At 36.6% G+C, this 27496-nt stretch overlaps 1 protein-coding gene across 4 annotated transcripts in view; it reads left to right on the top strand.

Annotated features, from left to right (window-relative positions):
- HS3ST5 (heparan sulfate-glucosamine 3-sulfotransferase 5) overlaps positions 1–27496 on the top strand; it is a 264574-nt gene that overhangs the window by 82057 nt on the left and 155021 nt on the right. For all 4 annotated transcript variants that reach the window (XM_045542293.1, XM_045542291.1, XM_045542289.1 and 1 more), the window contains exon 2: positions 25359–25545. The gene's annotated coding sequence lies outside the window, so the exon portion shown is untranslated. The remainder of the gene's footprint in view (positions 1–25358; positions 25546–27496) is intronic.

Genomic DNA, 27496 nt, shown 5'->3' with positions numbered 1-27496 from the left:
ATATTAATGAAAGAAGCGTAGACACAAGCAATGAATTTCTAGAAGTTGACTTGTTTAGATATGTGGTACATTTCATAGGTAGGGAAAAAAAGAGTAAATCACAAGGAAATTATTTCATGTGCTTCAGTGATTAAATGGGCTAGTATTGGCAAGACTCTGAAAAGCTGGGTAGTACTCTTATACAGGAACCACCAAAACCATCACAGACACCTTCAAATAGCACATAGACAGAAAAACATTAAAAAACCAATAGGAATAAGACAGACTAAATGAACAATGTCTTCAGCCTGAAGATTTTGCTATTGGACTGAAACAGCTGAGAATATACTACAGCAACCCTTGCCGTTGCACTGTACTGTGTTAACTGAAACTGGCACATATCGGAACCACAGAAAGTGAGGACTGTCTTTATTAACTTTTATTTCAATTGTTGCAATTTTTATTTTCCTAAAAATCTGCCTCTATCTTTAAAATTATTAAATCGTTATTAGACTGTAAGCTCCATGAAAGAAGAGACCTTGTCTGTTTTTACTCATTAATTTCATGCCTAACACAGTGCCTAGCCCCATAGCAGACATTCAATAAAATATCTGATAAATTAGTGGATGAACCATCAACCAAATGAAGTAATGTACAGCAATGTGGTGGCCATGCACTCTTTTCTCAAACTATCTGGTAAATATTTGAATTATTTTCTGGGTGAATCTTGAAAAGCTAACAGAACTTTCTGCAGTAAACTGTTAGTGCTTTCTTCTTTCTCAGAGGCACATAATTTTATAGCAATCCTTCATAATATTATATTCTATGCAAAGGTTAGTTCTTCTATTTCCAACTATTCACTATAGGTATAGTTCCCAAAAGAATTGCTGTCTATATGTATATATAATTGGTGAATCCCATAGTGATTATTTTATATGTTTTTTAATAAAACAAATTTAGGCTTTTAAATTCAGCTAGAACAATAATTTTCCTGTTAACTTCAAAAACAAATAATAACATTTAAATTTTCTAACTCTGCTCAGTGTTATTCATGCTCACACAGATCAAGCGACCCAGTATGCATAACAGAAAAAAATACAGATATTAAATAAAGGGTAGAAATGCAAATATGAAATGTAGCAATGCTCAAGGGCATGAGAAAAGCTGAATAATGACTAGAAAACAGAGTGCTTAACCGCGAGGAGTTTCTTAAATTTGTTTTTACTAGCAGACTTTTAAACAGGAAGCAGTAGCTTCTTTACATTTTAAAAAATATGTCCTGATACTTTGGAATTGCCAAATTTGTGATTTATATGCTGATTATAGAAGCTCTGGTGCTTTCTTCCAAATCACATTTCTTCCAATCACCCTTGTTTCTTGGTCTGGATTCAAACCTCAAATTCACTCATTTTCTGCTTTTCTGAAGTTTAGCTCTCATTCTTGGTTTATCTCTCTCCCACTTGTCATAAAGATATATAGTTTTCTGGTTTTCATCACTAAGGAACAAGTAAAAAACAGCTTAACATGTGGGTAGCCATTGACTTAACTCTCATGGCTTGAGTGGCTGGTACCACAATTCAAATGGACACCTCTGCAAAGCACTCTCCCTGTGGTCCCTTGTGTAAAATTCATAAAACCTGAAGAACTACCATGTTGCAAGTAGAGTAACAACAATAGAAGCTTAACCACGGATGGATATTGGTAAAGATGAGAAACAATAACTTACAGTTGAGTGAGTTACCAATTCCACAATGAATGCAAAGGAAACAAAATTAAGGAAGAGACATTACACAAATGACTTTATGTGGCTTAAGAACTTTGATTATAAAGATAAGAAAATTAGAAAAGAAGACATTTTTGTTCAATCTATTCTTACTATACTGCTTCCTATTACCATAATAAATAAAACCAGGCCATACTGGAAGAAGTTGTTGTTGGTTATTTTTGTTTTTGTTTTTGTTTTTGTCTGTATAAATAAAGTGACAGTTTGGCTAAAAGAGAAATCTTTTCTCTTTGAAGATGCTCCTTATTATGTTGGTAGAGCAGAACAAAACCCATGTTCTTTTCAGTGACTACAAGTTGGCAAACAATGCCCAGTCTTGCATTCAGAAGTTGTGTGAGTTCTAAACAAACTAGCTAACATCAACTTGATTTTGAGTGGGAAGATGGCTTTCCTAGGACAATTAAGAAGACAACAAGAGGAGGAGGAGATTTTGTTTCTTTTTTCTCTTAATAGGAACATTATTGTATAAATGCTGCCTAAGCTGTCATTAAAGCCACTTTTTATTTGCCTTAGCTTAGGTGACTAGCAGACAAACTATATTATTGTCTTTTAAAGCTGAGAACAAGAGCCTATTGTAGTAGGTCTGCTTTGAACATTGTTGTTGAAGCCCTCTTGATTAGCTTTAAGGTTTGCAATGTGTGTGTATAGTGCTCAATGGATTGCAAATTGCATCTATACCTATTATCACTTTCAATCCTCACAAAAACACCATGACTTAAGCAGGGATGATATCTGACAAATTACAAAACTCATGTGGGGCTCAGCCATGCCTGCAAGTTTTTAATAATTCCCCCGGGTTATTTAGTTCACGGAATATTGCTCTGTGACACATTTCCCTTTGCAAGTAATCATGGAAATAATTGAATGCTGGGCAAGCACTCTTCCTACAAAGTTATATTAAGATATTTTATTAATATTAACAGAGAATGTAATATAGCCCATGTACCAAGCATTATATATGTATACTATATATGTATACATATATACAGGGTTATAGCTATTGAGAATTTCCAGGCTAGATCAGTTTTTTAAAAAACAACAACAACAACAAAACCTTATTCTGTTTGCCTGCATCCAAAGCCTGATGATTCATGCTGCTTCATTATTTCAGCCTCAGTTTCTATGGGGTCATGAGACTTGACTGAAATATCTCTCCTGGATCTTTTCCACAAAAACTCTTACCTTCATATCAGTATAAAGCATGGTGTTTTCCAGGAGATTTGGCTGTCGTGTATAGCCGACCTGGTTTGGGTCCCATATGTGTGCAGCTTTCCTTTCCCACCTGTGTGTTTAATGATTGTGTCTTGTTTGTCTGTGGCTGGCTCTGGGAATCTGCTCTTCCAGTCAGGTTTGCTTGATATTTTGCCATGAAAACAAGTCACTTTCCCTGATTGCTGTGTGTCAGAGCAATCTGTCAGGCTCTCTAGCTTCCCAGCAGTCCACTGCTCTACACAGTGCCTGTTGAAACTGTGCTTCAGTGTCCTTGCAGGACTCTATCTGTCCTCACAGCTTGTGGCTGCCCCACATCAGCTCACTAAACCACTTCTGCCCAGTTGTCCTGTTGTCATCTATTCTTCTCACTTGTGGCACTCCACTGTGGCAGTCTATGCTAGGAGGCTGGCTGCATACCAAGACATTGTTGTTGATGATGATCCTGGCATGCCATTTAATGTTAAGCATTATTCACAAGTATATGGGAAGAACCAGGTGGGTTTTTCTAATCCATCTGTCTCATAGCTCTGGGTTAGGATGCACATTGCAGCCCTATCTCTCTAAACCCTCATTTTATGTCAGAAGCATGATGCTGTATTGGCATTTTCCAATTTCAAAAAAAAGCATATTTATGTTTTTAATCTAATTTTCTTCTTGTATTTATTCTGTGCAACCTTAGTTAAAATGCCGCCTACATACTATTAGTTATCCATTTTGTATTGTAATTGCAAACTGTAGATATGGAATTATTAATACCAATGCTTTTCCTATACAGCTATTCTACATTGAATAGTATCTAAAACCTAGATGCCACCTTGTGATTCATTGGTTGTATTGCTAGTAAAAACTAGAATTCTACCAGGCCATCGTCAATTCCTATGTAGTAACACTGTATGTTTTCAAATTTTACTACTGAAAATAATATGTGATTATGAGATCAAAATAACATTTTGATCATGGGTATATTTCTGCTGTCTTCCTCTTGAAGTAAACTTAAGATAATAATGAAACTGCAGTTAAGATGATCTTTCAAAGCTTTAATTTAAAATTCCCCATAAGCAGTCATTTCTTTACTGGTTGGGTTTCCCAGCATTTGAGGTCTCTACATTGAGAAGCTCCTTGTCAGTTATGGGTGGTAAGGAGCAGAGTTTCTTTGGCCTTCCACAAAAACAACTATAAGGGAAACAGAGCTGTCATTGTCAGTTAGCAACTGCTTAAGCAGTAGCTGCAGCTACCAACTTTGGAGCACAATTTGTGGGGGATAGGTCAAACTTTCCAGTGACTACAGGCCAAATCTTGAATTTTCATGAAGAAAAACTGTGCTCCAATATTTCACCTAACATTTATGTCTAAGAAATGTGCTAGATATTTTAATATTCACTGTCTTAATTAATCCTGAGAACAACCTATGAAATATATTATTTTCACCATAGTATAAATTAAGAAAATGAGTTTTGGAATGGTTTAGTTAATTGTCCAGTTATACAACTAGTAAGTGACATGGTCTGATGTATTCTCTCCACTCCATCTGTTGGGTTTGGCAGTCACATTCTGTGTTCTCAGTTCTTGGTGTGCTCTTGGACGAAGAATGACCAGACACACCAAAGGCAAGGCAAGTGTGAAACAAAATTTACTGAGGGGGAGCAAGATAGGATTATAGAGCAAGAGCAAGATATAGGTTTACAGAGCAAGATACATACTCCACAGATGATGACTGGACCCCTTGTTGTAGAAAAAGTTCTTTGTTATGGTCTGGGTCTTGTTTTATAGTGCCCGGATAGAGGCCTCCCTGTGGTTCAGTTCTCATCACGGAACCACTTTGATGGACAGTTGGGAAAGGACCTCTTTAAGAAATCTAGTGCTTGGAAAAATAAAATCAATAATGTGCTACTCGATTCCACTTAAATTTTAGCATCCCTGTTCATGTCTGCCTTAAAAACCCCTCTTGATAATCAATGAGTTTTGCTTCTAGGATGAATTTGTCCAGTTCCTGGTAGGATATCTTTCCTAGTTTTCATACTTATCATTGTAGCCAGAAATATTTTATCTAAGATGTCAGGGAGAGGGATATTTTTAAGTATGATGGTAAGGTCCCCATTGTTAATTGTCACAGTAAAGAATGAAGCTCAGTTCTGAAGGTTCCACTTCTATATCATTTAGGTATTTCAAATAAAAGCTAGATAACAAACAATCACAAAATATCATCAGCATACAATAATAAAACATTTATCAAGCTCATGGGTCTGTGAGTCACATGGGGTGGGCTGATCCAGGCGAGGCTGGGGAGCTATGATAATCGCAGCTAGTTTGCACCTGTGAATGAGATCAGCTGGGGATTAGCCTGGGCTCCACTGGGGCAGTTTACTCTGCTCTACATCTCTCCCATCCTCCTCGTTGGATGAGCTGGTTAAACTGGGCAAGTTCTCACAACAATAGCGAAAGCACTTGAGAGCAAATTCAGTAGTGCAACCATTGTTCAAGCCTTTGGTCACATTATGCTCACTAGTGTTTCATTGATCAAAATAAGACACATTGTGAAATCCATAGAAGAGGGGTAGGGAAAAACATTCTACCTCACCTCCTTACTGGGAGAAATTACAAAGGCTCAGAGCAATGGGCAAGGATACAAAAAGAGGTAAAGAATTAGAGAACTTAAAAAAGTCTATCATAATTGTTAACCTATTTTTCTTGAGTATCATCCCATCAAAAGTTATGTACTGTTCATATTGGTGGTATCAGCTCTAGATGCAGGCACTATTGATTCAACCATCCATCCATTTATTCACTGTTCATTTAATGCATAGTATGTAGTTTTTTAGCCATGTGCTGTTTAATAGAAATATATTCTGAGTCACATATGTAATTCTAAATTTTCTAGTAGCCACATTTAGAAAAGGTAAAAAGAAACAGGTAAAATTAAATTTAATAATATATTTCATTTAATCAAATAAATCCAAAGTATAATCATTTTAATACATAATCAATATAAGTTATTAATATGATATTTTACATTCTTTTGAATTTTCTTTCTTTCTTTTTTTGGCACTAAGTCTCAAAAATCCAGTGAGATCGGCACATCTCAGTTTGGGCTAGTCACATGTCAAGTGCTAAATAGCCACAAGTAGCTAACAGCTATTGCATTAGTGAAGTTATTGACTATATATGGAACTTGGTGTTGAGGATATAAGACACTTGCCCTTATGGATCTTACAGTCTAGTGAGAAAGACAGAAAAAGTAATACAAAGCAATAAATAATTGTAACTGATGCTATGATGGAACCAAATAGGATGGTAAAATGGATAACAACATAAGGAGAATTAATTTAAATAGCCTAGTCATTATATATCTTTCTGAGAAGTTCTGAGAAATTGTATACACAAGAAAACAATGTGCAATGATCAAATCTGGGTAATTGGGATATCCATCACTTTAAATACTTACCATTACTTTGTGTGGGGAACATTCCAAATCTCTTCTAGTTATGTTAAGATATACAATAAATTATTTTTAAGTATAATCACCCTATTGTGCTACTGAGCACTAGATCTTATTTCTTCTAACTGTATTTTTGTACCCATTAACCAATCTCTCCTTACCCTCCCCTTCCCACTACCTTGCCCATCCTCTTGTGACCACCTTTCTATTCACTACCTCCCTGAGATCAGTTTTTGTAGTACCCACACATGAGCAAGAACGTGTGATATTTGTGAGAAGTTCACATTCTAACCAACTTTTTCGGGAAGATGTTTGTGTTTACACCTCTTGGATCTTGTGCACTGTGCAGCACCTCCTCTCCTTATTCTAATAGTTCTCTGTTACACATCTTCATATAAAACTCATCGAATTTCCCAATCTCCTAGCCCGATTTAGTTGGAGACATACCAACATGCCTTTTCAAAGTCTTTCATAAAAAGCCATCACTGTGCTCCTAAGTCTGGCAAAAAAGATGCAGTTTGTTGCAAAACCAATATAGTAAAGGGATATTACCTGAGATCTTGTTACTAGGTGGATAAATTTTTACATTATGACTTCACCTGATAAGAGCCCAACTTTTGATAATAGAAAAGATGAATGGAAAAGTTGTTTTTCTCAGTGCCTATCATTTTTTTTAATGTGGGTGGTAATAGAGAAAATGCAAAATGAAAGTAGATAAAAGGGAGAATATTGCCTCAGAAGTAGTACAAAGAATAAAAGAGGCAGTGAATGAATAAGGTGAGGAAAAAAGGAAACATTAACAGTGTTTATCTATTCTTAACCTGATTAAGCTTGTAACTGCCCAAAAGAAAGTTTTGACATTTCCACACTGAATTATCCAAGCAAGCTTTATCAGAGAGAATAATTTTAAAAAGCAATTATTAATATTGTCTATTGAAGTTGCAGATAAAGGATTCTGGCAAGAATAGGAAGATAAGGTATTTTCTTTGTAGTCTAAAAAATTCTGATGTTTCTTTAAATATCTAGACATAGCTTAAAAAACTGAAAGAGCTTTCTTTTAAAAGCTATGAATCACCCTGTGATTTCTTTCTCTTTTTAAATCCTGTTCTGCTTATTGCATGCCTTTTTCACTAGTGATTCTTTGCTTTGACTGTGTAACCCATTGATATCAGAACTACTTTGGTCAAATGCCCTCACGCTTCATTGTTCCTTGGACAAAATGGCAGGTCCCAGGAATGGCACTTGGAATAAGACTCTTGGTGTACCCAGAGTACCTTTGACTTTCACTTCTGGCATCATCAGTACTCACCTCTAAACAGCAAACACTTTAAGTAGTTTTGGAGTGATAAATATTCAGCACAGAGAGCAGCACACTGCGTTTTAAGCTCTGAGATGCTGTTTTCACAAGATATTACTGAAAACTACAGTTATGGCTCTGTGTTTTCATACTAGACACTTTAGAAAATGACTATAATTACATAGAGAAGAGAGTCCAGATTACATGGTGGGCTTTTTTACACTTTAAATTACAAAAATATATTTGTGCATCTACTCCAGTTTTTTATAAAGGATTTAAATCGGAACAGCAACACGGGTCTTGTGTTTAGTGACAAAGGATCATTTCAAGTTAACCATTCCAAATAATATTTGTCACCACCAGTGGATGTATTCCAGATATCTCCTCTCCTCTCCCCACATACCACATCTGACATTCTGGATTTTAACATTGAAATATTTGGGGCCATTTCATGTCATTGAGATATTTTCAGATGGGGATTAAAAATAAATTGAAAAGAGTCAAGCAATAGTAAAACTGATGGCAAATTAGTGCTTTGTGAACTGGTGCTTTATGAATGGAAAGCAGCTGTAATAGGGTGGACATGATGAGGTCGAGAGACACCACCACCACCCTGCCCTGGTTAAGAAATGTGTAGGTGACTTTGATTAAAGTGATAGAATAGAGAGTTTGGCATCAAGAGCATCATCATTAACTCAGGGACAGAAAACGGGAATGTGGACAGGAAGAGTCTTCACTAAACAACAGTTAAGGCCGGGCGCGGTGGCTCACGCCTGTAATCCTAGCACTCTGGGAGGCCGAGGCGGGTGGATCGCTCGAGGTCAGGAGTTCGAGACCAGCCTGAGCAAGAGCGAGACCCCGTCTCTACTAAAAAATAGAAAGAAATTATCTGGCCAACTAAAAATATATAGAGAAAAAATTAGCTGGGCATGGTGGCGCATGCCTGTAGTCCCAGCTACTGGGGAGGCTGAGGCAGGAGGATCACTTAAGCCCAGGAGTTTGAGGTTGCTGTGAGCTAGGCTGACGCCACGGCACTCTCTCTAGCCTGGGCAACAGAGTGAGACTCTGTCTCAAAAAAAAAAAAAAAAAAAACAACAGTTAAAGTCACTTAGTAAAAGATAAAAAGGATTATTAGTGAAATGGAGAGTAAGAGATGTATGTGAGTGTGTGTGTGTGTAAAAGCTTAAAAATTTACTTAAAACAGTTTAATCTGGTCAGTGATGAATTGCATGTTTGCAAATTATCTAATAATCTTTATATCTCCATGGCTAAGAACAAGAAAAAGCATGCAATTGAACAAATGAATTACTGTTACTTAATTTAAAAAATTTTAGTGACTATGGGTTCATTTATTTCTGGATATTAAGCCCCTTCAAACAGAAAGGAGGATCTAAGAATTAGGTAGGTTTTCAGCTACAACTATTGGCACCTTGTCTGCAGGGGGTACACCTGCTGCTTACAAATGAGATGGAGCCCCATCAATTGCAGAAAAAGAGGTCAGAGCTAAGTATAGGTGGTAAAACAGGGCCACAATCCTTATCTCCTAGTTTCAAACCACAACTCCAATCTCTTAACTGAAGCCTGAACAGAGAAGTACAAACGAGGGGAGATGGAGGTCTAACTCTCAAATGCTTATTACTTACCTCCTACATCCCTCCCCGTGGAAACCCCATTGCAATTTCAAGATTAGAGGCAGAGCCACTATTAGCCCCACTTGGAGTTTTTGTGCAGATTGTTAAAATGCACCTTTTTCTCCTGGTGGATGCAGCTTCTTATCAGGATAATATGTTGGTGAGCAAAATGGCATGCTTGGTTTGAGCCAGTGAGCTCACCCTCTCCACTAGGTGCCCTTGTGCATGATGATGATGGTATCAACAGACTTGTTTCAATGAATTTTGTTAACTGAAAATTAATGATATTAGAATCCAAATCAAGGAGGACTTTTTTCATATGTGCAATGAGTTAAAACAACTTTGCAAATGGAAGTCACTTAAAAAAGCAAAAACCTCACAAATTTGAAGTTTATAGGTGAAAGCTTAACTGTGATTTTTCTTCATAATCTTAATTTAAGCTCTCATTACCTTCAACATTTCTTAATGTCTATCTAGTGTAGAGAGCACTTAAAATAGAAAAAACGTGATCTTGATCTATGTCTTTCAGAGCTCTCAAGCCAATAGTGGAGAAAGTAAAAAATATTTCAAAACAGAAATGTACAAGTGATAATTACATATTTGAAACTGACACCAAACCTAAATCTCATTTATTATTCAGCAAAACAATAGTACAAAGGAACACTGGCAGATCATAGAGTTGAATAAAGATTTTACGTAGAATAACCTATTAACTAGTAGAGAGAGAAAGAAAGACAAAGATAGAGACAAGAATGAACTTGGTTCTTTGTCTTTACTTCAAGGTACAGGTCTATAATATTCTACTTTGTCCACCATTCATCTAACAAACTTTGAGTAGTTGGTGACATCTCAGGATATCTAGTCAGAAAATGCAAAATAGTAGACCAGCTTTCTTCTAATGGTTCCTTTAAGTTCTTTCTTAAAATTTCTTTTTTTCCCTTCTTTTTTTAGCTTCCTGCATAGTGGAAGAGTGGTCCTCTAGCCAAATAAGCAAACTATGCCAAGGCCAATCCTCTACACTGTTGCTTCTTCCTTTGGCCAAACCCGCAGAAGCTCTACTGGGCTGAGTTTGTGTGGTCCATAGAGATACTATTAAGCAATTTCTGGACCTTTTCTAGCAAAGCAAGAGACACCAACATTTTCCTAGGAAAGTTCTTTTCCAATAATCAGATAAGGTTTACATTTAGACATTGGAGAGTTTTACTCCTTTAATAAATAATCATCAATCAACTTCATTGAAATATATTTCTATCTCCTTTAATTAGACTAAACCTCAACATTTCTGTTAGCAGTGAACTTTGTGTTTCTACTACCATGATTATCTTTTTGTATTTGCTATTGTATGTTGGAAGCAGAGGAATTTTTAAAAGCTTGAAATTCTAAATTGCTATAAGTAAATAAGCATCTAGTAACCTTTTTATTAAATATTGATAAGCAGATAAAATAATGTTTTTCAAAAGCTTATATCATGACAGTGCTTATATTTTGCTTCTCTTCCCCCTACGTGTCTTCCTTGTTAATACTTTATCTGGTTTGTACACGGGGTGGTTTTCATTAGTTAGTTAAAAATATAGACCTCACTTGTGTAGAAAACTATATCAGATTAGAAATCAGAGTCCAGATTAATGAATAATCTTTACTCATGTGAGTGTATGTGTGTGTCTCTGTGTGTGTATATAAAGGGACTTTTCCCAGGAATTCCAGAGTCATGCACTTGTAGGCACTAAAGGTGCTTGAAGGACATATATTTAGTAATTCTCAACTCAGGTTGCATATTAAAGTCGCTTGGGGAATTTCTGAGGCTCAGATTTTTCACCGCAGACCAAGTGAACCAGAATCTTTGAGGATGGGGACTGGGCATTGGTATTTTTTTTAAGCCAGGTACATTCTAAAGTGAAGCCAAGGTTTAAGAACCTCAAGTTTAGCCCAACCTCTTTTAATATGGATAGACAAAATAAAAATCTTTCAGGAAGAAATGATTTATCTCAGGCCATAGCAGAGCCTGGATTAGAAGCCACATCACCTACCCCAGTTCAGAGTTATTTTCATAACAATCCAGTACTCATATCTTGTTTTATTTTTGACTTATTTGAACTTTCCCTTGGTAATAACATTAACAGAACAATCATGCTTCTTAAATTTTTCTGTAAAATAGATTTTCTTGTCAACTAGAGAATGGATGCTGTGCAATAGTGTAAATTAGCACATGAATTTCTACATTTCCCAGCATAGTTTACCTCCTTGCCTTTCACCTAAAATAAGTTAATCTTTGATTCTGGCAAAGAGTTTTTGAAACATATCTGTAATTTTTATTTTATATAAGTCAAGAACGTATCTTAAGTCATTTCAGCATATGTAGATCAATTTTTAAAGTCATCATAAAAAGTATGTATAGCTCACTTTCTGAGAAACATTCTGAGAAAGCAGCACCGATAACACAGTCCCAGAGTCAGCAGTATTGAAAATATAGATTGTTACACATTTTCCGGTTCTTTGACATCTATCTTTTCTGTATGTGTATATCTGTTGAGTTCATCAAAGTCTAAAATATTTCAATTCAGCATAAAATTGCGGGACCGATTGTTATATGGCATATGTGTTATCTCGTGGAAAGATGGAAAAGTGTATCCAAATGCATCATGTCAATGCTCAGAAGTAATGCAAATCTTCTGTCTTGCCAGTGCCAGAAATAAATGAAAACGATAGTAGATAAAGACTAGGAACATTTTTCTCTTTTGCGCCCATGCAAAATATTGTGTGTAGTGATCATCATCATGCTGTAAGCACCCACTTGAGCCAAACATTCTCTCACAGGCTGAGACATGTTGAAGGCATAGTCTCCACCCTCCAGAGACTCCTCCCCCACAAAAAGGCACACAAAAATTCAACTTTTATTAATCAAAAGAAAATAGACAAATATAATTTAAAGTATTTGGGAGTAAAGAATAAACATTTAAATAAGAAAAAATTCATAAGTATAATGATATTCTATGAATTATGAATACAGCTATATACATTCACACATTTTTCAATCTATTACAATTAGTCCATGAAGACTTATTTACCTAACTAGATAGTAAAACTGAGTGTCTATATGCATAAGTGGGTGTTACTTTATGTGAGTTGTGTATGATTTGTACAAATTTTCACTATAGTGCAAAATATACAAAAATTCACAAGTAGAAAATGTCTGAACAATCATTTTTTGAAAGACCTGCAAAGATGTTTAGAGCAGAACCACAGAATAAAGCTCAGTGTATTGAGCAGAGCAGACCAGACGGCTGTCTGTAATGATGGCCATAATAGATCTGCCCTTGTGGAATTTACCGGGGTTCAGGGTACAGGTTTCTGAATTATTGACCTGTGAGTTTGGCTCAAGGAAGCAATCTTATTCTCTTCAGGCTCACTAGAGAGTGTAGTTTCAAAACTACAAGGTTGATTCATGAATGTGGACCACTGCTGACTACTCCTGTTTCCAAACATTGGCATTCTTTGTGTCCTCTACTCAGAGTGCCTCTTTCTGGCCTGGCAGTTACTGGGGGAACTGATGGGTAAATGTGGATGGTGGTGAGGGATACACCATCCAGACAAAGGGAAATCTGAGGAATCATCTAAAGAAGTGACTTCTCCAGTTACCAGGACCATGTGGGATCCTGATCAACATGGGCAACTTCTAATTCCTGGATTTTCTCTTCTTCTTTCTTAAAGATAGTGGTGGTCAGACTATGTTCCAGAGAACTCTAGGGTTCTTTGTAAGAATTGTTTTGTGGAATATGGAGCCTATTAATAAGAAAAAAAAAACCAAAATTTTAACTACTACTGTCATCTAGCCATCTCCTCCCTGTTATAATTTTAGCTTCTCTAGTCATATTCCAGTTCTGTATTCTTGTAATGACATTATTTTCAGATCTCCTTAATGAAGTATTGGGAGTGCCCAAACTCTTCTGTCACTCATTCATTGAGAAAATCACAGAAGGTTGATCATCTAGAAATAATAATGGATGTGTGTTTTTCATTTGATTAGTTCTTATCATGCAAGATCATATCTCTTGTTTCCTTGGGAAATTTTCAAAATTATGAGTTATCATTTTACTCTTTATTAATAGGAGCTGTCATAGGGTGTTGTAAATCTTTGAATTAGATTTTAAAAAAACTTTTTACCTTTCTTTTTGAGAGGCAATTTTGAGAGGAAAACCTACATAAAGTATACTTAAATAGGCAACTCATACTCTTAGCAAAAGAATCAATTTTTAAAGAAATATAAAAGCTTTGACTATAATTATAGAACATATATCAATTATTTTGTGAAAGGACAAACCTGATTTTGTTAATAGATTAAGAAATTAATAAATAAAGCAAAAAGTTTAGCAAGTGAAATGTACACATGAAAATCAGTTTTTTTCCCATACACAGAAATAAAGTATGTAGGAAGAGGTAGAGCATAAGAATCTATTCTTCCATCATTCAGTTAAGCTCATTTTTTATTTACATAAAGAGGAACAAAATAAACAGTGCAGCTTCAGCCTACCCCTTGGAGTATAAGTACCAGGAAAATGAAATCATGACTAACACGCTAGTGGAATTTCTTATTTTGCTTGAAAAGCAGTTGAATATTAAATCATGATTCACTAGTTTCCTAAAATATCTTTTAGTACTCTAACAAAAAAAGTATGAAATAGCCTGCTCTTGGATTTTTAAGAGAACTATTTGTAGTCATTCTCAAAATGCATTTCATGCAGGAGGGTTTCTTTTTTTCTTTCTTTCCTCTTTTTTTTTTAATTTTACAAACTCCCTAACAGATTCAATATCCTGAGATAACTAGGAGGTATTTATAACTGAATAACAGGTCTATAGAAACCCATAGGCAATTACTTCTTGTATAAATATGCCTTGGGCAAACTTCGACTTGTTTTAAGAACCAGAAGGTTAAGTCTGCTGAAAAATTTTGTTCAGGCACAAAATTTGCATTGTGTACTCTTACCTTTCCTGGGCTCTCTTCCTTTTCAATCTTTTAAATACTAATTCTATGATTCTTTACCTTGGAAAACATTGGCCACAGCTAACACAATCAGAAGCCTTGGAGAAACATGTCTCCCTGTGTCCTGTTTAACATAATACATTCCCAGCCCCACTGTTTCATTGCCTTTAGTTTCCCTGTGCACATTTTGATGTTAGACTACCCTAGGAAATATGTCTATTATTTGGGGTGATGTCAGTATATAATGTAGACTGGAATTTCACAGCTAACTTTGAACCTCTGAAGGTCCTTTTCTTCTTTTCAGGTAAATATCCAATAACTAGGAATTTAATTTGTACTTGCAGTAACTATCTTCCAAAATAATCAGTCTCTACTCAAAAAGACCTCAGTTCTTCCTTGTTAAAAGCACGAAATTTTTGCTTCTATTTTTCAAAGATAAATTATATCTAAAGAGAAATATAAAATATTTGAAAATAAGACAGTGAAAATAGCAAATATCATGCTTGAGTGTTGGCCATATAACTCAAGGCTTATCTTATTTCATGTCATGTGGAGAACAGTGTCTTTATAATTAGTCTGTGTAAATTGTGTAGAATTGTGATCAGACACAAGTTTCCTATTTTTTACTTTTTTTTTTACAGAGTAATAATATATTTCTCCTTCTTCATTTCTAAGCTTATAGAAAAGTGAGAACCTAGCCATTGTGAGAGAGAATAAAATTCAACCTTATAAAAAGGAATCAGAGTTAAACTATCAATATCAATAAAATCAGACATCGAAGAAGCCAGACAAGAAACACATCCAGCTAGAGTGTCTCTGCAAGAAGGAAAGATTTTAGATGAAAGTGAAAAAAACAAATAGGCAGACAAACATAGATCAGATGAGGGTCGGAAGAAAGGGTGTCTGAACCTATAGGAAACTCCGTGGGAAGAGGTTGCAGAGCAGAACTGGAAGGAGAAAGGAATCAGCAGGGTCTAAGCCCTGAGAGGCTTGGAGACCAGCGACAAGGGCAAGAGGAGTGGTTAAATTTCTCCTCCCTTGAATCTGGGACTGTTGGTGAGCTCCTGAGCTGCTGGAGAGACCCACCAACACCAGCCGAGATACTGCTGCTGCCAGTGAGCAGAGAGCCTCTTGCGGACAGGGCACCAGGCTCGCAGCTCTCTCAAGGAACCTCCCACCCTTCAGACCCGAGCCCATTGGCAGGTGCCATATTGCTTCATTCTCTTCCTCTCCCCTACCCATGGCTACCAAGAGAGACAATTTAGTCACCACCTGGAGGCATCTGCAGGGAATTGGACCTTTCCTTTTGGGGCCCTGAAGTGGACTAAGGGGTACTCGAACTGTAAGCTCCCTACCCGCCAGCCCTTCCAGATGCTGCTTCCCTGGCAACTCCAGCAGAGCAGGGCAAACCTAGAGGCAGACAGGCATTGATCCAGCTTGGGCACCCTGTGGGTGATTTGAGACCATCATTCTTCTCCCTGGAAGGGTAAGGGATTGATTGCCAGGCCCCGAGGTACAGGCCTACAGGCCAGGTCCCATATACACAGGTCTCAATTGAATTGCCTGAGGGCACGGAAGGGATATTTGTGAACTAATCTACTGAGGTGTGTGTGCCTTTAGGAGCAGATCAGAGTGGGTCCTAGCTGCAGCGTGCTCAAGGGGCAACCCTCTTCCCACAGGAGGGCTGCACTCCCAGCTCAGGCCCTGATCCTGGGCAGGGAACCTTCTGGCTCATATCACAGTGAGGGGAGCTCCCCTGGTTTGAGGTCCTGCCTGCCTGCAGAGGCCCAGGAGAAACAGCAGAATAGGGGAGGGTGGACAAGAGCAAGCCCTGCTCCAAACTGGCGGTCTCAGACACCCCCACCTCCACGAGCAGACTTTCTGGCTGAGTGGGACCATTTCAGCCCCTCCCTGGCAGCTTGGCTCAGAAGCAGAGAACAGACCTTTGGCCCCTGCTAACAGCATTTGTGGAGCTTGAAGGCTTTCTTACCCAACACAGCCCTGCCCAACCTGCTCCCCAACCTGCCCCCTCAGAGGTGGAGAATAAGGATACACCTAGAAGTCCCAGGGCCCCACCCACCACCTGAGGCACTAGCATGCCTCTCCAGAGGAACAAGAGCTGGTCATAGGTCTGAAAAACAACATTGCAGCTTGCTTCTCCTGGAAAGCACCAGCTACTGACAGGGAAGTCAATTTGCATGCCCTTTTACTGCATTTACTGACTCATCACACAGGGTGTGGTTGATTCTCACCCACAAGCACCATCTACTGGCTCAGAGACTAAACTAGGCATGACATTATCTAAACGAAAATCCAAAGATAAGAAGCAACAGCTTCTCCAAATGGGAAGGAATCAGCAAAAGAACTCTGGAAGTATGAAGAATCAAACAGAAATCCCACCCCCAAAGGGAAACACCAGCTCTCTAGCAATGGATATAGACCAAATTCAGAACACTAAAATGACAGAAGAAGAATTTCAAACATGGATTGTAAGAAAACTCAATGACATGCAAGAGAAAATGGATACACAATACAAAGAAACCACCCCCCAAAAAATCCAAGATCCGGAAGAAAATTTTACTATAGAAATTGAAATATTAAAGAAAAAACAAACAACTTCTAGAAATGAAGAATGTATTCAAGGAATTATAAAACACAGTAGAAAGCCTCAAGAATAGGGTAGACGAAACAGAAGAAAGAATCTCAGGGATTGAAGATAACACCTTTCAATTAAACAAGACAGTCACAAAGATAGAGCAGAGAAGTAAGGGAAAAGAGCAAAGCCTACAAGAAATGTGGGACTATGTGAAGAGGCCTAACATGAGAATCATAGGCATCCCTGAGGGTGAAGAAGAAAATATACAAGGGTTGGGTAAACTATTTGAGGATATAATGGAGGAAAATTTCTGTGGCCTTGCTAGAAATCTAGATATCCAGATACGAGAAGTTCAAAGGATTCCTGGGAGATTCAATGCAAACAGGAAGGCATCACAACATATAGTCATCAGATTGACCAAAATAAACATGAAAGAGACCCTCCCACGAGTTGTAATGCAAAACAACCTACAAAGGAAAATCCACCATGATAACAGCACACTTCTGAACTGAGATCTTACAAGCCAGAAGAGACTGGGGCCCTATTCTCACACTTGTCAAACAAAATAATGCCCAGCCTAAAATCTTGTATCCTGCAAAACTAAGTTTCATATACAAAGGAGAAATCAAGAACTTCTCAGGCAAGCAAAGACTGAGGGAATTCATCAAGACAAGACCTGCTCTCCATGAAGTACTCAGAACAGCATTACACACTAATCAGCACAATAGACACTCACCAGGGTAAAATCATCCAAAAGCTAAAGATCAAAGGCCAGATACAACAGTGGCTTGAGACAAAATAAAGCAGCAAAGTTCAATTTAACTGGATGAACAGAATTCTATCCCACATATCAATTCTTTGAATAAATATGGAATGGCTTGAACTGCCCACTAAAGAGACAAGGGCTGGCCAAATGGGTAAATATACACAAGCCAAATATCTGCCATCTTCACGAAACACATCTAACCCACAAGAATGCATTCAGACTCAAGGAGAAGGGCTGGAAAAAATATTCCATGCAGATGGAAGCCAAAAGAAAGTTGGTGTAGCAGTTCTGATTTCAGATAACTTAGTCTTAAAATCAACAAAAGTAATGAAAGACAAAAATAGTCACTATATAATAGTGAAGGGTACAATTTAACAAGAAGATGTAACAATTCTAAATATTTATGCACCTAACTCTGGTACACCCAGATTCATAAAGCAAATCCTACTTGATCTAAACAAAATGATAAACAGCAGCATTGTAATAGATGGGGACTACAACACCCCTCTGACAGAATAAGACAGATCCTCCAAACAGAAAATAAACAAAGAACCAATGGATTTAAACAGAACTCTAGAACAAATGGGCCTGACTGATATTTAAAGAACATTCTACCCAAGAAACATTGAATATATGTTTCTCATCAGCTCATGGAAAATTCTCTAAGATTGACCATATCCTAGGCCACAAAGCATGTCTCGACAAATTTAAAAAAATAGAAATTATACCATGCATCTTCTCAGACCACAGTGGAATAAAATTAAAAATCAACTCCAACAGAACCTCTCATCTCTACACAAAGTCATGAAATCTAAACAATCTTCTGCTGAATAATTATTGGATTAAGGAAGAAATTAAGATGGAAATCAAAAGATTCTCTGAGCTAAATGATAAAGGAGACATAAGCTATCAAAATCTGTGGGACACAGCTAAAGCAGTCCTGAGAGGAAAATTTATATCCATAAATGCCTACATCCAAAAGACAGAAAGATCACAAATTAACAATCTAATGAATCCTCTCAAAGAAATGGAAAATGATGAGCAAACTGACCCCAAACCCAACAGAAGAAAAGAAATAACAAAGATCGAGTAGAACTAAGTGAAATCGATAATAAAACACTATATGGAAGATTAATAAAACAAAAAGTTGGTACTTTGAAAAAATAAACAAAATTGACATGCTGCTTGCTAGATTAATGAGAAGCAGGAAAGAAAGGACTCCAATAAGCTCAATCAGGAATGAAAAAGGAGAAATTACAACTGATACCATGGAAATATAAAATATTATCTATGAATACTATAAAAACCTCTATGTATATAAACCTGAAAATATGAAAGAAATGGACAAATTATTAGAAACACACAGCCTCCCTAGGCTCAATCAGGAAGAAACAGCATTCCTGAACAGATCAATATCAAGTTCCAAAATTGAGACAGCAATAAAAAACCTTCCTAAGAAGAAAAGTCCCAGACCAGATGGTTTCACACACAAATTTTACCAGGCATATGAAGAAGAACTGGTGCCTATCCTGCAGAAACTATTCCACAACATCGAGAAGGAAAGAATCTTCCCTGACACATTTTATAAAGTCAACATCACCCTAATACCAAAACCAGGAAAGGACACAACAAAAAAAGATAGACAAATATCCCTTATGAATATAGATGCAAAAATTATCAAACAAAATCCTAGCAAACTGAATTCAGGTGCTTATCAAAAAAATAATACATCATAACCAAGTGGGCTTCATCCCAGAGATGCAGGGATGGTTCAACATATGCAAATCTATAAATGTAATTCACCACATAAATAGAAGCAAAAACAAAGACCATATGATCCTCTCAATAGACCCAGAAAAAGCATTCGACAAAATTCAACACCCTTTTCTGATAAGAACGCTTAACAAAATAGGCATAGATGGGACTTACCTAAAAATGATGCAAGCCATATATGACAAACCCACAGCCAACATCATACTGAATGGGGAAAAATTGAAAGCATTCTCACTTAGAACTGGAACCAGAGAAGGTTGCCCTCCATCACGACTTCTATTCAACGTAGTGCTGAAAGTCCTAGCCAGAGCAGTCAGACAAGAGAAGCAAATCAAGGGCATCCAGAAGAAGTAAAATTATCACTCTTTGCTGATGATATGATCTTATATCTAGAAAACCCCCAAAGATTCTGCCATGAGGCTACTGGAATAGATAAACAAATTCAGCAAAGTCTCAGTTTACAAAATCAGTGCACAGAAATCAGTAGCATTCCTATATGCTAACAACAGTCAAACTGAGAACCAAATCAAAGACTCAATATCCTTCACAATAGCAATGAAGAAAATAAAATACCTAGAAATATATTTAACTAAGGAGGTAAAAGACCTCTACAGGGAGAACTATGAAACACTGAGAAAGGAAATAGCAGAGGATGTAAACAGGTGGAAAACCATACCATGTTCATGGGTCGGTAGAATCAACATTGTTAAAATGTATTCACTGTGCAAAGTGATCTACAGATTCAATGCAAACCCTATACCACCATAATTTTTAGCTAATCTAGGAAAAATAATTCTATGCTCCATATGGAACCAGAGAAGACCCCATATAGCAAAAGCAATCTTAAGCAAGAAGAAAAATTGGGAGGCATCAATTTACCAGACTTCAAACTATACTACAAGGCTATAGTAACTAAAACAGCCTGGTACTGGCACAAAAACAGAGACATAGATCAATGGAAAAAACTGACAGCCCAGATATAAAACCATCATCATATAGCCATCTAATCTTTGACAAAGTAGACAAACACATACACTGGAGTGGAGTCCTTATTCAATAAATGGTGCTGGGAGAATTGGATAGCCACATGTAGAAGACTGAAACAGGATCCACACCTCTCACCTCTCACAGAAATCAACTCACAGTGGATAACAGACTTCAACCTAAGGCATGAAACTATAAGAATTCTAGAAGAAAATATTGGAAAAACTATTCTAGACATTGGCCTAGGCAAAGAATTTATGAAGAAGACACCAAAGGCAATCACAGCAACAACAAAAATAAATAAATGGGACCTGATCAAATTAAAAAGCTTCTGCACAGCCAAGGAAACTGTCATGAGAGCAAACAGACAACCTATAGAATGGGTGAAAATATTCACACATTACACATCTGATAAAGGGCTGATAACTAGAATCTATATAGAGCTCAGGAAAATCAGCAAGAAAAAATTAAACAACCCCATTAAAAAGTGGGAAAAGGACATGAACAGAAACTTTTCAAAACAAGACAGACTAATGGCCAACAAACATATGAAAAAAATGCTCAACATCTCTAATTATCAGGGAAATACAAATCAAAACCACCATGAGATATCACTTAACTCCAGTGAGAATGGCTTTTATCAAAAAGTCCCCAAACAAGAAATGTTTGCGTGGATGCGGAGAGATAGGAGCACTCATACACTGCTCTTGGGACTGCAAACTAGTACAACCTCTGTGGAAAGCAATATTGAGATACCTCAAAGAGCTACAAGTAGAACTACCATTTGATCCAGCAATCACATTACTGGGCATCTACTCAAAGGAAAAAAAAATTCTATAAAAAAGCCATCTGCACTAGAGTGTTTATAGCAGCTCAATTCAAAATTGCAAAGATGTGGAAACAACCCAAGTGCCCATCAATACGTGAGTGGTTTAATAAAATGTGGTCTATGTATGCCATGGAGCTCTACTCAGCCACAAAAAACAATGGTGACCTAGCATCTCTTGTATTATCCTGGATAGAGGTGGAGCCCATTCTGCTAAGTGAAGTAACATAAGAATGGAAAAACAAGCACTACATGTACTCACCATCAAATTGGTATTAACTGATGAACACGTATGTGCACATATAATAGTAATATTCATCAGGTGTTAGGCAGATGGGAGTAGGGAGGAGGAGATGGGTATATTCACACCTTATGGGTGCAGTGTACACCGTCTGGGGGATGGAGGCACTTGAAGCTCTGACTCAGTGGGACAAACGCAATATATGTAACCTAAAGATTTGTACCTCTGTAATACGGTGAAATAAAAAAAGAAAAAATAATAATATAAAAAATAAATAAAATCAGATATCTTCTGAACCGTTACTATTTGTGTGGCATTATGCTATAGGGTACAAAGAAATATAAGACACATCCTTGTCTTCAATATACTTATAAGTAGTACTAAAAATAAAATATAAAGTAAAAATTAATAACACAAGGTGACTCATGGTTCAAGAGTTGTTGCCAAGAAAATTGTTTATCCAATGAATATTTTTTGAGTGCCTACTATGTACTAAGCATTCTGCTGAATACTCAGTATCTAAAAATGAGATAAAGAGGGTCACTGTCACCTAGGGAGATGAGGCTGGAGAGTTAGGCAGGGATTGGATCATATGAGGCTGCAATGTTAGTCTTTATCCTAAAAACAGTGGGAAGCATTGAAGGTCTTTAAACAAGGGATTGATGTGAATAATTGTGTAGTTTTAAAAGATCACTCTAGATGCCATGAGGAATATATTGGAGAGAAACAAAATGTATGATGGGTGACAGGCAGAAGCCTAGAAGTATTCTAGGCAACAGACAAGATTTTGATGGTGGTGATGGTGAAGGAGGAGGAGAAGCAAGAGGAGGATATATAGAGAAAAAGGGCACAATAGATTTAGGAAGTAAAATCAAAGAATTTGATGATCAGATACTGGACCTGAGGGAGAAAAGAAAGATCAAATCTACTCTGAATTGTTTTTAAAAGGTGGAAGACCTTGGTTTTTGGCTTATTCAAACTAATGGAAAATAGTGCTATTTACAAAAATAGGGAATACTTGAGGAAGGCTGGGTCTGAGAGGAAAGTTTTTATGAGTTCAGTTATGGACAAATTTATTTGGGGGAGTTTTCAAAACATCTAAGTTGAGATGTCAACTATTCAGTTAGAAGTAAAAGTCTGGAGATAAGAAAAAAATGTTTAAGCTAAAGTTAAGATTTGAGAATCATCATGAAATGATAGTGTCATAGACCTTGACGAACTCCCTTATTAGTGTATACAATGGATAATAAAGTGGTTTTGATTAGGATTCTGTCATTGTGAATTAGGAGAAATTGGAAAGGTTTTATGGGGAGGGGAGCTGAGTCATGAAAAATGAAGTCGAATATGGTTATTAAGGAGAGATGAGTTAAAATGAATGAAATGATAGGTACACAATAAAAACATAAACAAATAGATTGAAATATCTTTTTAATTCCAAGTAGCAGAAATAGCAACCAAAACTAGTTTACCCGAAAAAGGAACCTATAGATTCATGTATAACTGAAAAGTTTGGGGTATTCCTCCAGCCATCAAGTTTCTGTCTAGGACTGAAACAACATGCTAGGAACTCAGTTCTGCTTTTTCCACTTCTCAGGTCTGTTTCCTTGGTGTTCAATAATTTAGGGGAGTTTCTCCTCTCACAATCCCACGATGGCTGCCAGTAGTTCCAGAGGCTAGATATTTACATGTTCATGTCCAATGAGATATACAAAGTACTTTTTAACATAATAGGGCAGCCAAATCCCCAAAATGGAGATCAATTGACCTATTAAGGTCAAATATTCATCTTTATTATTGTAAGTAGAGGTTGAGATACACTGACTATCTTAACCTAATTAAGGTGCACCTCTGGAGTGGGTGTAAATTCTCCCATCAAACCACCTAGGGTGTTAAAAAAGGGGTTAGAAAATTTAGAAAGGTCCATATTATAGGGAGACTTATGCCAGGTTAAGGACCTTGCACTTAATCCAGTAGACCAAAGGGAGCTCTTGTGTTTTTAACAGGAAAGGGATCCAGTGAAATCAGTGTTTTAAAAAGTTAAGTCTTAAGGCAATTTTGGGATACACTGCAATGTTTAAGAAAAAATAAAAAGAGAAATCTTTTTAAAAGCCTATGACAATAGTCTAGGAAAGAGTTAGTGAAAGCCTGAACTGATGTTGTGGAAGAAATGTTAACGAAAGGAAGATAGTAGTGAAGTGATAAACGTGAAAAATATTTCAAAGAATCCACAGGACTTAGCAAGATAATAAGAATGAACTTTGAGGTGGAACTTCAATCTCTTCCACTGAGATTTCAAGGAATGTGATAGCCTTGGCACTGAGGCAAAGATGAGATCCCACCTTTTTCCTATCATAATGCTGGACTCTCTTCTTAGAAACCTAGCCCTGAGCTAGGCACTCCATTCCATGCTGTTCCAATTAGTTACCATCATCTCCTCTCCCATTTTTTCCCCACATAAACAACTCTCCTGAGACTCAGGAAAAAAGGGAAGTTCCAACTGCTGTCAGAAGGAAAGCTGTTTCTGACTCCACAGAGTTGAGAATTTCTCTTTATTACAGATTACACTCTAAAGAGTCAAAAGATAGATATCACTACAATCAGTGCAATGGCACTTACTTTTAGCAAATTTTTTGAGCATTTTGTCAACCAGCAAGGAACAGGAAACCCCAAATGGTTTAAACAATTAGAATTCCAGAGAAAGCTGTTAGTGGTGTTGGTTCAGCTGTTCATCAATAACAGGGCCTGTCTTTGTGTTTCTCTGGACCTTCCTTGTGTTTGACATCATGATAACAAGATGGCTGCTCTACCTCCAAGTATCACGTCCTCGTTTAAGGCAAACAAATGTGTGGAAGAGAGAAGAGGAGCAGCAATCTTTCTATTTATCAATAAAGCAAAATTCTGCCAGGATTTCTTACCTAGCATTCTTCTTATAGCTTATGGGCTGCAATACGGTCACATGACCACTCTTAGCAGTAAGGAAGACTAGGAAGGTGAACCTTTGATTTTCTAGTCCATATTTGTGAGACATGGCAAGGAAGAGGATAGTCGGGAATGGTTTTGTGGTGACCAGACAAGAGAATCTTCCATAAGAATTACTGTTATACAGTGGACTCTGTACTTGCATGTATTAATATATTACACTCTTATCATTTTATATTGGATCTTATATTTATCTGTACATTTTCTTCCTCTACTCTTTAGGAGAGCGCTTGCATGGTTGATTACCAATTTTAAAAAGATATTTTATTCTCTTTTTCTATTAACCACTACCAACTTCTGCCTAACCCATTCAGCAAAGATGCTAGAATTTTGGTTTCACTGAGTTGACAACATGTATTGACTAAAAAAGATATCATTCTTCTTTATGCCTAACTATCTTGGCAAGCTTTGCCCATGTAAAAGGAAATGCAGCAAAACTACCAGATAATTCCATGTGGAGTTAGTAAAAGTATCTCATTTTTTCTTTTATGGAATGTGATAGAGTTTCATGTAAAGAAATACTTCCAAGAGACCTCATCAACCCTAACTTGGAAAGACATGCAACAGCAAAATGTAGCACCTGCATATCAAAAATAAAATTAGTAATTATACCACTTGATGCAATGCTTAGAAAAAATAGTCAATTAAAGCAATAGGAATTCAACCAGAACTCTTTGCAGGCAGCAGCATCATACAATTCTGACTCCACAATGACATGAAATTTTAAATGACAACTGTGCTAAATCGGGGAGCAGCAAACCCAGGCCAAGTTTAAATTTAGTAACACTGCTAGTTTACTGAAAATAACCTTCTCCACAGCAGATTCTCTATGCATTACAGGTGACCAATCACTTGTTTGTTTTTCTGTTCTGTTTAGAGATAATCAGTTACTCACTGGCTTCAGCACTGGTGTCTCCTCAACGACATTTCTGGTGTCCACTTCAGGCATCTCCTTAGCCAGTCTTAAAACCCTTGGAAATTAAAGAGAGACTCCACCACTTACATTGTCTTGAAAGCTTTCATCAGATGTGTCAAACTTTCTGAATGAGCACAAGGATTTGAAGGTAAGTGAATTTGGGGGGTAACTCACATTCTTGTGTAACTCTTAATTACATCAAAAGTGAATGATATGTTTTAATGAAATATTAAAAAGCGAAAGCAGTTATTTAATGTAAGAAAAATAGCCACCTAGGTGCAGTTCCACAGGAAAAAAAGGGGAAATAAAATACAATGCTTAAAAGTGGAAATCTTGACATTTGATCATCTGTCTCACACCAAAAAGCATGACATACTGTGGTTCTCAAAATTTAGTGTGCATAAGAGTCAAATGAAGGCAAGGGGGGGAATCCTTAAAATGTTGATTCCTGGGCATATTTCAAAGAAACTTAGATTTGCCAGGGCCAGGATGTGGCCCAGGAATCTGTACTTTTATAGTTACCCACGCCCGCATGATCCTGATGCAGGTGAGTCTTAGGCCTTTGAGGAACACTGAAATTGGCATTCAAAGTAATCTACTATTCATTTTCAAACTTTGTATTAAACTTGAGCTTTTACGTTGTTTGTTTCCTTTAGTCACAAGAATAAATAAGGAAGGGGTAATTTTAGCACAGAGGTGCTAAATTAGTGCTTCCTTTTTGACTCCCCTAATTTGAATTATTAATTTTCATTAAGATTCCTTTTTAAAGTCCAATATGATGGACTTATCCCCAGGTGTCCCTTTCTCTCTTCCAGAGTGACAGCCCTGTCATTGCTTTTATTAGCTGTTACTCTGTTCTGTGTAATGTTTTAATTTGTTTAGATGTTTAGGGTTATTGGATCTAATTATAAGAAATATCTGGAAGATTAAAATAATGAGTTATCACCAGGGTTGGCTACATTTTGAGGATTGTATCTTTTTCTCTTCATTTTGAAAACTCAGCCTTAGATTTCAAAACAACAGATCTGCTTAATACATCTTTCACTACTCTTTTTTCTTAGCAAATAACTTATAAATCATGTGATATATTTATAATGGGTTGCATGTACATTTACTGAATATCACTTTATTATATTTCTGTTTGCTATACATCATTTAGCAACTTTATTTTTATTGTTTGCAATTTTAAGTTTATAAAAGGTTTTCTTTTTTATTTCAGTGAAAGAAGTAATTGGTAAGGACATATTCAGATCTTAAATTGTGATGGTTTTGTAAAAGTTCAATATTATATTTTTTTACAGTGAAGAATGAAGTTTTTAATCAAAATCCTTTGATTGAATTTCACGCTTATAGACATTTCCATCTCTCTCTCTCTTTCTCTCTCTCTCTCTATCAGTCTTGCATGTACTTGTTCACATTGTGTAGAATTTCTAGTCCAAAAAATATTGAAAAGCAAAAATAAATCCTTCATCAAAAGGAATTATATCCCTATAGTGCCAATTAGCTACATATATCAGCTATTAGTATTATGCATAGAAAATTAAATATGATAATATGCATAAAATAAGGCAGTGTTTTTTCCAGTAATCAAAATTAAAAATTTACAGAAGTGGATTAACTATAATAACGAAGTTTCATATGCACTTGTTATCAGAACTTTTTTCAGTAGTAAGATTACCATACGTGAACATAAAATCCTAAAATATATATACAACACACAAGTTTACTGTTTGATAAAGTCCCCAAATAAAATTTAATAAAGTTTTTATACCTTTTAGTGCAAATCTTCTATAATAATTTCATTTTGGAAAAACATAGATAGCCTTTCTCTCTCTCTCCCCCTCTCCCCCCTTTCTCCCCCCACCTTATTTATTTATTTATCTATCTATTGCTGGAAAAGGAGCAGGTGTAGAAAGAATGGAATTGTGTCCTCAAGTGAGTCACATTCATTATCATTGGTGTATTTATCAGACTGTGTTTTTAAATTGTGGTTCCCTAAAGAAAACTTACAATGTAGTTTCAGGGAACCTGAGCAAGGCAGTCTCAATACTCAGGAAGTAAAATATACAACAAAAGAATACAGTACACAAGCTTTATAG

This window comes from Lemur catta, chromosome 2 (assembly GCF_020740605.2).
Source record: "Lemur catta isolate mLemCat1 chromosome 2, mLemCat1.pri, whole genome shotgun sequence".
Taxonomy (NCBI): Eukaryota; Metazoa; Chordata; class Mammalia; order Primates; family Lemuridae; genus Lemur; species Lemur catta.
The sequence above is the reverse complement of the archived record's forward strand: the minus strand, read 5'-3'. Positions and strand labels throughout refer to the sequence as shown.